Raw genomic sequence first — 13075 nt, 5'->3', positions numbered from 1 at the left:
CTAGCTGGAAGCTCATCATTTTTTCCCCTATGTCAGGGACTCCCACATCATCAGCACTTCCTGCAAAGTTGTACAGAGAAAAGCAGGTATCTCCTCTTTACCTTATATTTAGAGAATGGCTCTAATCAGATCCAACATTCTGCTAGAGGGACTGACATTTTCATGCCTCCCATAGCTAGGTATTCTCCAGAAGTCCTAGTTAAGTGGAATCAAGTGAGATAAGGCATGCATGAAGCTCATGGCCTTTTACCTCATTCTCCCTGACAATGAGTGGCTTCAGCTGTCCTGTAAACACCTCTCTGGCTCCACCCCAGAGTCTCTGTAATACTTTCTAGGGAAGTTTCCTACAAACCCACTTGCTTCCTCTAGGACACCTGATTCTATCTCATTGCCTCTTCCATGAAAGTCCCCAGGAAGAACTTAGCCTTTTGTTCTTCGTGCTTCCTCTTCTCTCAAACTAGAATGCATGCAGAAGTTAGGAGCAGCCATCATGGGACCATGGACCAACCATGAAGATTAAAGTTACATACTAAGCATAGCAGAGCGGGAAGCTGAAGGAGCCTGGGCCTTGATAGAATTACAAAGCTGCCACAGTAGCCCTAGATGATCTAGCTCTTGACTTCTCCTTGCAAGAAAAAAATAAACCTCCTAGTTTGTTCAGAAGATTGCTTTTCCATATTTTTATTATACAAGATTAATGCTCTTCCTATCTGTTATGAGGTCCTTGTGGAGCAAATAGAAGCTGGGAGATATAAAAAGCCCACAGTGGTCTACAAAATATAAGATATCCGTAACTCTTGGGGCATCTGGGTGGCTCAGTCATTATGCGTCTGCCTTTGGCTCAGGTCATGATCTCTGGGTCCCCGCTCAGTAAGGTGTCGGCTTCTCCCTCTCTCTCACGGCCCCGCCCACTGCTTGTGCTTTCTCTCAAAGAAATAAATAAAATCCTTTTTTTTTTAAAGATTTCTGACTCTTTTATTAGTAAAACACTCTTTCTTGCAATATGTCTATGTGTTCAGTGTTCTTAGCAGAAGGGATCACTTGTTGAGTCCCTACTATTGCTTCAGGTTGAGCCGCGTGCCTTATGAGTGTTATTTTATTTAGTCCTTCCAAATGAGTACTATTACCTCTAATTATAGGAATCCCAAACTCAGAGAGGTTAAATAACCTGCCCAAGGTCACACAGTAAGTGGCAGAACCAGGAAGTATAATTAGGTCCCTATGACCAGAACACCAAGGCTCTTTTGAGTACATGATACTACCTGTCACCCTAAGTACCATGTGACACAAGGAAATGCCCTGGAGTTCTGAAAAATGGAAGATAATGGAAGAGGAGCTGGGAGGAGCAGCAGCAATGAAGGGCTGCCCCAACATCTCTGGACAGCTCAGCCTCGAGCCTCACTCTTGCCTCTACACGGAAGCCATGAGTGGCCTGGCAGGATTCCTGACCGGACTCCTTGCCTGGATCTATCTCCCTATTAGATGACTTAATGATGCTTCATACTCTTTTTTAGCCCCGGGCTGTCTGTTGACACAAACTAAATGAGAAAGGAACATGTAATATATTCCATTTTCAGGTGATGGTAGTTTAATAAATATGCAAGAGTATTTTTTTTTCCTAATAAAAGTGATTAATATTATGAGAAAATAAATTTTTCTCATTAAATCTACATGTGTTCCTCTTTTTGTAAGATTTTATTTATTTATTTATTTATTTATTTGAAAAAATGCTTGACAGCAGGGGAAGGAGCAGAGGGAGAGGGACAAGCAGACCCCATGCTGAGCGCAGCTTGATGCCATGACCGCAAAATCACAACCCGAGCAGAAACCAAGAGTTGGCTGCTCAACCGACTGAGTCACACATGTGTCTCTCTTATACCTCCCACACAATCTCCCACCTTCTCCTTTTCCTCCTTAGGACTTAGCGGCCATGTTGCCCTAACCATTTCCCCACATCAGCCTCTTTGGTGGCCCAGAACCATTCCTAGAAGCTCCGATCTAAAACCTCTAAAGTGTAAGACCCTGTTTCATCCACCTTTCATGCCTTGGAAAGTTTACTGCAGTGGAACTCTTGCCATCTTACCCAGAATATAAAGCAGTATTGTGTATATATGAATATTTCTTGTACTGTTATTAAAATGGATCAACAACACGTCTTTGAGAATAACCCTTATTAATAATTAATATTAATTAAATATCCTTTTGTCAAGTGAATCAGAGATAATAAGCCTCTTAAATTGATAGTGTCAAGAATATCTACAGCCGAATTTTATTTTTAGGGCATTTTTTAAAGAAATTACTTATTTCAGGGACTCAAGTTATCCTGTTTCAAACCTACTCAGACACCTTTGTGTCTGTATGTCTATAAGGTGTCTAATAATGACATCTTAGTAGCCTCGGTTTGGCCAATCAGACTTATTTCTAAGTGCTGCCCTTCAGTTTCATTCCAATTAAGTTTGTAACTTTTCAGGAGAAAGATAGACTCCAACGTCAGCTTCTCAAAAAGCTGTTACCAGTGTATATGCCTAACAATGGCAGATAACCAACAACGGTCCTTTAAATGTGGAAATTTTATGGGAAAAGAGGTGGGAAAGCTGTCTGTCTCTATTACACTGGACACTACAAAAGCCTTTCTCTTTAAGGCATCGAATGCATAAGTTGAAAATTCTGATATGAAATCATGACATCAAATCAATAAAGATAGAGGAAAAAACTTCTCAACCTCTGGCCCATCTTTCATTTCCTCTTTGTGGCCAAACACCAGAAAAAGCTGGTTTTTACCCCATGCCTACAGCCAACACACAAAGACATCTGTTTTTAGGTTTTAGGTGAGATCGCTCTTCTTAAGCTCTGAATCACAAAAGCAATCACGTTTCTTCTTTCTCTTTGGGTGTATCTGAAACTATCAAACATCTCCTATTTCCTAAATTATCCTCTTTTCGGTTTCTCTTTATTTCCTTATGGTTGTTCTCAATTCCCTTCACTGTTTTCTATTTGTAATAATAGCACTTTCCCAAGAGCCTTGAGGTCCATTAGGTTAAGCCCAATCTCAGTTCCAGCTCCTCCTGTCCCAACTCTAAAATAATTTCCTGGACCACTTCCTAACTGAGCTACAGTCTTTTCCCTCATCATCTGGGTCTTCTTGTCAAAAAGATTGTGTATCTCACTCTTCCCTTCCTGCACAAGGACAAAATGTCTCTTGGCTTATGTAACAAGGTCTTGACTACTCTCTGCTAATGTTCTCTTCAGAAAGATTGGGTGAGCAAAGAAACTGGAATGGGGTGTTGCATAGAGGAAAGGGAATAGGAAAAGTGAGATTGAAAAGGGGAAAATAAGATGATAAAATAGATAAGAGAAGAAAGGAGTTAAAAAAAGGAAAACTCAATGTGACTGCTGGTATTTGGGTCATGTGATAGTGTAAGCAGCATGGAGCTCTGTTTTTATATTTATTTATAATACATATACATATATATATATATATATATATATATATATATTATCTCATTTAAAACCCACACACTCCAGGCTTTAAGGTTGATGTTATCATTATCTTCATTCTACACCTAAGTGAAACTGTGCGATAAATGATTTCAATGGAGTCAGAGTCTTTTTTCAGAAGGTAGGGCAGGAGTTGGAAATGTGGGCAGTGGGTGAAATTACTGGTTTCTGGAAAGAGGTTTTAGGATGAATAGTTTGCCTGAGGCTCCATAGCCGGTGCACAAGTTGGGATTTGACCTGGCAACAAAGTTCCTGTCCCTAGAAACCCAGGAAACAAAAAGGCCGGCAGGTGGAAAGTAACAGGCTAAAAGAAAGGGAAAGAAGAATGACATTTCCTCTACCATGGATCCCTGATGGACCGCTACTGAGAAAGAGATCAGACTAGACTTTTTTGGATCATTTTGCCAAAGTATAATAAGATCAGCACTGAGTCATACTTGATTATTTTCACTGCTCCAAAATCTTCCAATTTACCAAGCTTCTAATACACTTAGACAAACTGATATCTTTACGAAAAAGAGCAAACGTAAACACTCACCTAGAGGACATCACTATAGTGATGGAAAGTATTTAAAAGCTAATGTAAAATAAAGAAATAAAAACAGCAAAAATGGGTAAAGACTGGCAGAGGTCTATGCCCTGGTGGCATTCACCTTTGTGTATGAAAGTCTGGGTGGTTTCACAGCCCAATTATTGTGCCATACCCACTAGTCCCTGTTTCCCAGAGATCACTGGTAAGCGGGAAAAAACCCCTAGAAACTGGCAAAGAACAAATGCCATCAAACTGCTTTCTGTAGAAGAGTAAGAGGAAGCTGGTAATTACAAACCAATAAACACAAGCCTTAGCTTCTGGAAGACAAATAAAAACAAACAACCCATTAGCACCCAAAAGAACATGAAATATTATGTAAGAAGAAAACAAACAGGTCTTCGTGAAATGCAAACATTAACAGGTCCATTTAAATTAATGGATTGCGTTTAGCCTTCACATGCAGTGTAGAGGCAAATCCAGTAATTATCAGGCTGGTAAGGATTCATTTAGCCTGCTGCGATGGTTGGAAATTTGCTATTTCTTTAGTCATGCGATCTCACAGTCTGAGCTTAGCACTGAGAAACTTGCTCACTAGCAGTGAAACAGTTCCAAACGTATGCAAGTGAAATCTTTCAGCAGCCAGAGGTCTACAGGCCACTGGTTTTCTGGTACCCACCAAAACATTTTCTGGTTGTTCTATTTTTAGTGTGAGCCAGTCACCATCTCTTTTCCACAGAATGACAGCATCGAGTTCTAGCCTGAAGAGTTCTACTCTCTGGGACAATGATCTGTTTCAGTCTATAGAAGACACTGATTTAGGGCTGCCTGGGTGGCTCAGTCATTAAGCGTCTGCCTTTGGCTCAGGTCATGATACCAGGTCCTGGGATCGAGCCCCACATCTGGCTCCCTGCTCAGTGGAGAGCCTGCTTCTCCCTCTCCCACTCCCCCTGCTTGTGTTCCTGATCTCGCTATCTCTGTCTCTAATAAATACATGAAATCTTAAAAAAAAAAAAAAAAAGACACTGATTTAATACTCGTTAATAAAAATGCTATGGAACAAAAGTTATCTATCACCTGAGCCCTTCACGAGCTATTTTCAGTTTTAGCTGAAAACATTTGTTAAATGAGTGAAGACCCAAATTCTTAACCATGGACTATAAGCCAAAACCTCATTAGTTAACATAAGTACTTTACCATGTTTCATATTCACAATGGCTCTGTCATGAGGTCATTCTTTATTACAGTCTTACACTGTACCATCTTTTTTATTATACCAGTAATACTTCTCAAAAGAAAATGTGAAAAGTCAAAGAAAGCACAAAGAAAAAAAATGAGACACCTTTCATCAATATCATTATTTTCTTCCAGGGTTTTCTTTGCCTATTAGATCCTACTGATCAACATTTTTTCAATGTCATTAAAAATAATTAAATGATCATTTCTTCTGCAACTAAAATATATTTCATCTTATGTGTCTATGAATATAACATAACTTCTCTGGTGTTTCCAACAAAACCATACAAAAATCTTTGACCACACCTCTGATTATTTTCTTTGGATGAATCCCTAGAAGTGAAATTGCTTGCCAAGGGGTATAACCTCTAAAACCTTTTTGATCCCTATTGTCAAATCTCCTTCCTGAAAACCCGTACCAGCTTATAATGCACCAGCAGTATACAAATGTCCACACATTCACCAGCATTTAGAATTGTCACTTATTAATCCTTTAAGAATTTAATAAATGAAAGTGGAATCACTTTACCTCAATTTCATATTTTCATAATTGTATCCATTATTTTATTTATTTTGTGAATTCTCCATTGATTTATATCACGTGCTTCTTACTGTTCTCTTATTCTCATCATATATCAGTAATAGTAATTTTTACTTTTCCAATTTTCACTTGCCTGCTAATTCTTTTTTTTAATATTCTCTCTTTTTCTTTTAATCTTTAATTTTTAATTTTTTATAAACATATAATATATTTTTATCCCCAGGGGTACAGGTCTGTGAATCACCAGGTTTACACACTTCACAGCACTCACCAAAGCACATACCCTCCCCAATGTCCATAACCCTAACCCCCTTCTCCCAACCCCCCTCCCCCCAGCAACCCTCAGTTTGTTTTGTGAGATTAAGAGTCACTTATGGTTTGTCTCCCTCCCAATCCCATCTTCTTTCATTTATTCTTCTCCTACCTACTTAAGCCCCCATGTTGCATCACCACTTCCTCATATCAGGGAGATCATATGATAGTTGTCTTTCTCTGCTTGACTTATTTCGCTAAGCATGATACGCTCTAGTTCCATCCACGTTGTCGTTGTCGCAAATGGCAAGATTTCATTTCTTTTGATGGCTGCATAGTATTCCATTGTGTATATATACCACCTCTTCTTTATCCATTCATCTGTTGATGGACATCTAGGTTCTTTCCATAGTTTGGCTATTGTGGACATTGCTGCTATAAACATTCGGGTGCATGTGCCCCTTCGGATCACTACGTTTGTATCTTTAAGGTAAATACCCAGGAGTGCAATTGCTGGGTCATAGGGCAGTTCTATTTTCAACATTTTGAGGAACCTCCATGCCGTTTTCCAGAGTGGTTGCACCAGCTTGCATTCCCACCAACAGTGTAGGAGGGTTCCCCTTTCTCTGCATCCTCGCCAGCATCTGTCATTTCCTGACTTGTTAATTTTAGCCATTCTGACAGGTGTGAGGTGATATCTCATTGTGGTTTTGATTTGTATTTCCCTGATGCCGAGTGATATGGAGCACTTTTTCATGTGTCTGTTGGCCATTTGGATGTCTTCTTGGCAGAAATGTCTGTTCATGTCCTCTGCCCATTTCTTGATTGGATTATTTGTTCTTTGGGTGTTGAGTTTGCTAAGTTCTTTATAGATTTTGGACACTAGTCCTTTATCTGATATGTCGTTTGCAAGTATCTATTCCCATTCTGTCAGTTGTCTTTTGGTTTTGTTAACTGTTTCCTTTGCTGTGCAAAAGCTTTTGATCTTGATAAAATCCCAATAGTTCATTTTTGCCCTTGCTTCCCTTGCCTTTGGCGATGTTCCTAGGAAGATCTTGCTGCGGCTGAGGTTGAAGAGGTTGCTGCCTGTGTTCTTCTCAAGGATTTTGATGGATTCCTTTCTCACATTGAGGTCCTTCCTCCATTTTGAGTCTATTTTCATGTGTGGTGTAAGGAAATGGTCCAGTTTCATTTTCCTGCATGTTTGCCTGCTAATTCTGATTGTTTTTATCAGCAGCTTTCACTTTTCTAATTATCTTTCCCCTTATGAATTCTTTCAGTCTTTAAAAATTCCTGTAGACCATGCATGAAACTTGTTTCTGACTTCAAAATCCAAACAATCACCAAGACCCACAACTCTGCTCCTACATATCCCTTATAGGATGTCTTTCCCTATTGGCGCTACCAATTCAAGCTACCACAATCTGCTCACTATTTTAACAGCTTCCTTGAATATATTCCTGGTCTCTAGACTTAATCTCTTCTAACCCATTCTCTACCAGAGAGTCACCATCTTGCTTAAAACTTTTCAGTGGTGCTCCACTTCCGTCAGGCTAAAAGCCAAGTTGTTAACAAGGCTTACAAGTCCACACACCCTCCTGTCTCATCTCTCCCCACTCCCCATTCCTCACTCAAGCTCTAGTTTCAGCCACACTAAATCATGCTAATTCCCTGAAGGCTTCATCCATTTTATTACCCTTAGGCTGTTGCTTATGCTATGCACTAGGCCCCAAACAGTCTTTGTTCTGAACCTTTCCTCACCCCTTAACTCTCTTTTTAGGAAAGACTTCTATTCATTCTTTAGGTCACATAACCTCCCAGAAGCATTCAGTGACAACATTGCAACCTGGCTCCCACCTCCCCAGGATAAGTTAAGGGCCCTACCAAGTGTTCAAATAGCAAAGAGTATCTCTCAGTAAAAACGTTTACCAAACAGACTGCCTGTTTGTGTGACTGACTATTCTTCTATTCCTAGAGCAAGTACACATGGGCACACATGTACGCACGTGTGCTCACACACACACATACACACATACACACACAGACTAAATCTTGAAAACTGTAAACAAGACCATCCTCTCTACAGTTGTGTTTCTAGAAACTTATTAGAGTATCTGGCACATAATCAGTTCCAGAGGGATATTCATTAGACAGACAAATGGGATTAATTAAATGTTTATGCGTGCTTTCTTAAAAATTTTTTTAAAGTATTTTATTGTTACATGGAAACTCTATTACATATGGATTTACTCTGGTAATGGTGAATCCCTTTCCTATTGATATGTGATTCTTCCTTTGTCACATATAAAATTCTTACATATTCTAGAATGCTTCATGATTGTCTGTCTTGTTCCAGAAAGTTGTTTTTAGTTTCTTATAACAGAAATAACATTTTAATTACTGTCTTTTTTATAATACATTTTAATACCAGTGCAAGCACCACTCATTAATTTCCTTTGTATAAATTCTATCAACTATTCTAATCCACTTATTTCTTTCATATAAACTTTAAAACATTTCCTTTAGTTCCAAAATAAATATTTTATTGGAACTTTTGATCAGAATTGCATGAGTCCTATAAAATGAATTTAAAAGAGCTGACATTTATGATATTCAATCTGCCCATCTAGGGACAGTACTCAAAGAAGCATTTACTCAAGAAATTCTTCATGTCTTACAATAAATTTCTGTGGTTTTTTAAAATTGGGTCCCACATTTTTCTCATGGGGATTTTTTCTTGATGTTTCACATATCTTGTGCTATTGTGAAAGAAATAGTAAATATATATATTTACTACCTCTTTATATATTTATATAAAATATATTTATATATTTATTTATATTTATTTCTTTATATATATATATATATATTTCAATAAGATTTCTAAATTTGGGGGGCACCTAGGTGGCTCAGTCAGTTAAGGGTCTGCCTTCAGCTCAGGTCATGATTCCAGAGTCCTGGGATCTAACCCTACATCGGGCTCCCTGCTCAGCAGGGAAATCTGCTTCTCCCTCTGCCTGCCACTCCCCCTGCTTGTGCACGCACACTACACTCTCTCTCTCTCGCAAACAAATAAAATATATTTTTTAAAAGATTTAAAAAATTTTTTAAAGAATTCTAAATTTTCTTTGTATCTACTGGTGCTGTGAGACATGCATGATCATACAAATTACCCTTGGTTCAAAGTAGGATCACAATTCAGTCCAAGTGTATCTGGATTCCAGCCTCCCACAGTTTTTTCTATACAGATTCCTTTCAAACGTTTACCTAATGAACAAAGCAAGAACATTGGAAAGGAATGGGGAAAAGGGCAGAGTTATAAGAGGACATTTTTCTGCAAAACCTTTTAAGTAAAATTAGCTCTTAGTGCATTTGTACCACGTGGCATCTGTGCATTTTCTCAAATACCACCAGTCTCTGGGATGTGTATGTTCCAGTTTGAAAAGTATGGTTTATAGTTCACTACCTCCCCCCAGGAGAATCCATAAAAGGATACTTAATTACATTTTAGACCAGGGGAACTTAGGTCAAGAAATGCAGAATAAATTATTTAGATGCTTGGAGTTCTCAAGTATACAATTACGATGAGGATTCAGCACTGTTGGTTCTCATGTCTAGAAGTAAGCTAGTTGTCATTTAATGGGGAGCCATAAAAGGCGCTCTTCCAATTAATAATCACAATAAAAGGATGACTTGTATCCTTAATAAGTTTAGCAACTGACATAAAATGCAATCTAATAAATATAGCTGTCATTTGAGAAAGCGTCCATTTGAAGAAGGGCTTCTCCCAAATTCTAAAATCACACAGATTTTTACAGCGATAAACTAGAAACACTTGAACATATCTGATGAAGACTCGTGATTAAAAAGTAAACCGTGAGAAACTAATGACAATACACAGAAATTTTACATAAAACCCTTATTCCAAAGTTCTCAGCAAGAGAAAAGGAAATTTGATCAATCAATGGCCTGGAAGCAGGTAATATCAGAAGATACGCTGTGTGGGACAACAAAGATCTCCCTTGACCTCTTGGCCAAGGATTTTACCACTTTTTTCATAAAGAATGCTTCAAGTTAATGCCTGGATCACAAGGATACTCTCAGTTAAATCATGTTTACTTAAGTTGACTGCTTAGTGAATTAGATACCACAGTCTGAGTTTAGTCATTCAAAACATATGCTCTCTGTTTTGTTTACAGAAAAATTAGTTCTTTAGGTATTTCAGTCAAAACTCCAGTGTTGGGAAAGACATTGCAACTACAGAATGGTAGCTGGGGTAGGGATGTCACAGATGGGGAGCACCACTACCTCCAAACACATACCACATTGCCTTCCTGCAGAGGGGCTGACTGCTCCTTGGATTAAAACCCTGGGAATACAATGTTTCACAGGACGACCCCGTAAACCACAAATAAAAATGTATCTCATTACGTAATAGTCATACCACACGCACAAGTATTACTGGATAAGGAAATTCTTGTTTCCGTATCATTTTAGCTTTTTTATAAAGCCAGAGGAAAGCACATTTATTGCTCCTACATATTTTATGTGAAAGAAATTTGAAAAATCATTGAAAATTTCAGTAAGACAAAAATCAGGCTTCTTGTTCCAATTCTGGTAACCATGTCTTGGCAAGTTGCTCGACACTGATATGTTTCATTGTCCTCATCTAAAAAATTCACACATTAGACTAGATAAGGTTATGCTCCATTCTTATCAGAAATTTCTGTCACGGGAATCAAAGATTTACATGAAGCTAAAACTTAAATAAAAACCCTGACCTGTTTATCTGCATTCTGTCTAACCTGACATTTAAAATCAACCCAATGCTTTTCTAAAATTTTTACTGATAACATTTCTCAGTTTTCTCAGACTGATTGTCCCAATAAGCCCTGGAATACGACAGATATCAGGAAGACCACATCTGCTTTATAAACTGTGGAAGTGATGGCCAGTTTTAAATTTGATTCCCTTTACTGAAAAGTAAACTTACAACCCACAAATGCTGTACTTTAGCTTTCTGATTACTATAAATGTTTGAAAGCCAGGTTATAAAATTCCTCAGTAAACCTTTGGGAATTAAGCTCTAAACCCCTCTGAGACACACATGACCTGGTCAGCAATGGGAAGCAATGAGAAGGCTAGAACTTAAGGCAGAGCCTCAAGGCTCTTGGGAGGGAGACCCTCTAGTGGGCACAGAGCTACTACTTGCAAACTGCATGCATCCAGGAGTTTGAGTCCCAAGGCTCTATGTCATAAATGGAAACAGTGGAGAAAAAAACATGAGTCAGACAAGTCAGCTTTGTTATCAATTATAAAGGAAAGCCTGGTTAGAATAATTTTTCTAATCCTATCAAAGAATCAGTTTCTAAATTAGCCAATTTTCAGGGCTAGAATATGAATAGAGGTTGAAAATTGCCCCCCCCATCTACATTAACTAATTCTTAGGTTAGAACTCAGGATATAACATAGACAAGTTGGCCAAATACACATGAATCCCTGGAGGACATTATGTGCCCCTCCCCCACCTGCTGCCAGTTCATGTCACCCTGCTTTATTCCTTGGTACACTGTGCAAGAAATGTGGTTTTTCTTATTTGGGGAAGATGGGGTAGAGGGGGTATGGGCTTGTCATCTCCCCCTCGCAGCTCGGTGCTTGCAATGTTTTTAGCAGTCAAGAAAAATCCGTAAAATAATGGAGTACACCATAAAAGCATCATCTGTGAAAACAGGGAGGTCCTCTTTAAAAATGTTTTTATAGTCACTTGCAAAACAGAATTGCCTTGAAGAAGTTACTACCCTTACAGGTGATCGGATTCACCAGCTGACAGCTCCCACACGGAAACTCAAAGAGGCTTTCATTTCTCTGCTACCCATAATTGTGTTAAGTTGCAGAGAAGTTAAAAGGCAATGCCATCTCAAATCACAAGAAGCAGCAGAGCTGTTGACAAGCAGAATAGCCCCTTGGGAGCTGTCGAAATTTAACTGGAGAAACGACAAAGTTAATACAGTAAGTTTTCATTACAGTCATTTGCAAAATACACAGGAAAAGTAATACAAGGAAAGCAGATACATTTATGTTTGAAAATATCATTCAACTTACCTCTCTTGAGGCAAAAACCAGGACCTTTTGTCTAAACTGTCTGCAGCGATTCCCCAGGTGGATCCTGCTGAAACTAATGTGTACCCAGAGTTAAATGAGTGTCCTTTCTACCTCTACTTCACTGTGTTAATGAATAGTTCTGCGGCTTTACCCTCAGTGGCTGAGTCACCCAGGGAGGAGGTGGGTGGTGTGAAAGAGGGTGTCACCTTATATAAATACCAATTCAATTAAAACAGGCTCACTCATGGACCTACTGTCTCTGTTTGGCGAATTCTTGTTCTAAGTTATGGCCTCGTTATGCCAAAAAGAATGTACTCCTGTTATCGCCCTTTTAATTGATATCAACAATGCACAGAACAAGGAGGCATAGTACCCAATCCATTTTGGATTCTCTCTCTTTTTTTTTAAAGGTTTTTTTTTTTTTTTAATTTATTTATTTGACAGAGAGAGAGAAATCACAAGTAGGCAGAGGCAGGCAGAAAGAGAGGGGAAAGCAGGCTCTCTGCCGAGCAGAGAGCCCGATGTGGGGCTCGATCCCAGGACCCTGGGATCATGACCTGAGCTGAAGGCAGAGGCTTAACCCACTGAGCCACCCAGGAGCCCCCCATTTTGGATTCTCTTAAAAAGCAAAACAAAAACTTAAGGTAGGGAGAGCTTTTCTCTATCTACCCATAGTGGCTTGGAAGGCACAACATAAGAAGCACACTGCTCACAGGAACCATATCCTTTAGGAGAGAGAAGGCCTTTGAAATTCTGAAATCAAAAACTAAGAAAGGACACAAATTCTATACATGAGATATTTTATAAAACCATCAGAGGAAACAAGCATTATGAAATGTAAGAATTCTGATCCTTTCATTATTTCAACGTAGATAACAATGTGAAAGAGACGCTTGGAACGTCTTTCACATCTAAGG

General features: G+C 38.8%; 1 protein-coding gene across 29 annotated transcripts in view; it reads right to left on the bottom strand.

Moving 5' to 3' along the window:
- Positions 1 to 13075, bottom strand: part of SCEL (sciellin) — a 329124-nt gene that overhangs the window by 95571 nt on the left and 220478 nt on the right. For 4 of the 29 annotated variants that reach the window (XM_082701434.1, XM_082701413.1, XM_082701411.1 and 1 more), the window contains exon 1: positions 12159 to 12242. The exons of 23 other annotated variants lie outside the window; for them this stretch is intronic. The gene's annotated coding sequence lies outside the window, so the exon portion shown is untranslated. Of the gene's footprint in view, positions 1 to 12158; positions 12258 to 13075 lie in introns of those variants that run through there. 2 more of the 29 variants (XM_082701428.1, XM_082701408.1) reach the window with 2 other exon arrangements.

The sequence above is a fragment of the Mustela nivalis genome, assembly GCF_964662115.1.
Source record: "Mustela nivalis genome assembly, chromosome: 15".
Lineage (NCBI taxonomy): Eukaryota > Metazoa > Chordata > Mammalia > Carnivora > Mustelidae > Mustela > Mustela nivalis.
The sequence above is the reverse complement of the archived record's forward strand: the minus strand, read 5'-3'. Positions and strand labels throughout refer to the sequence as shown.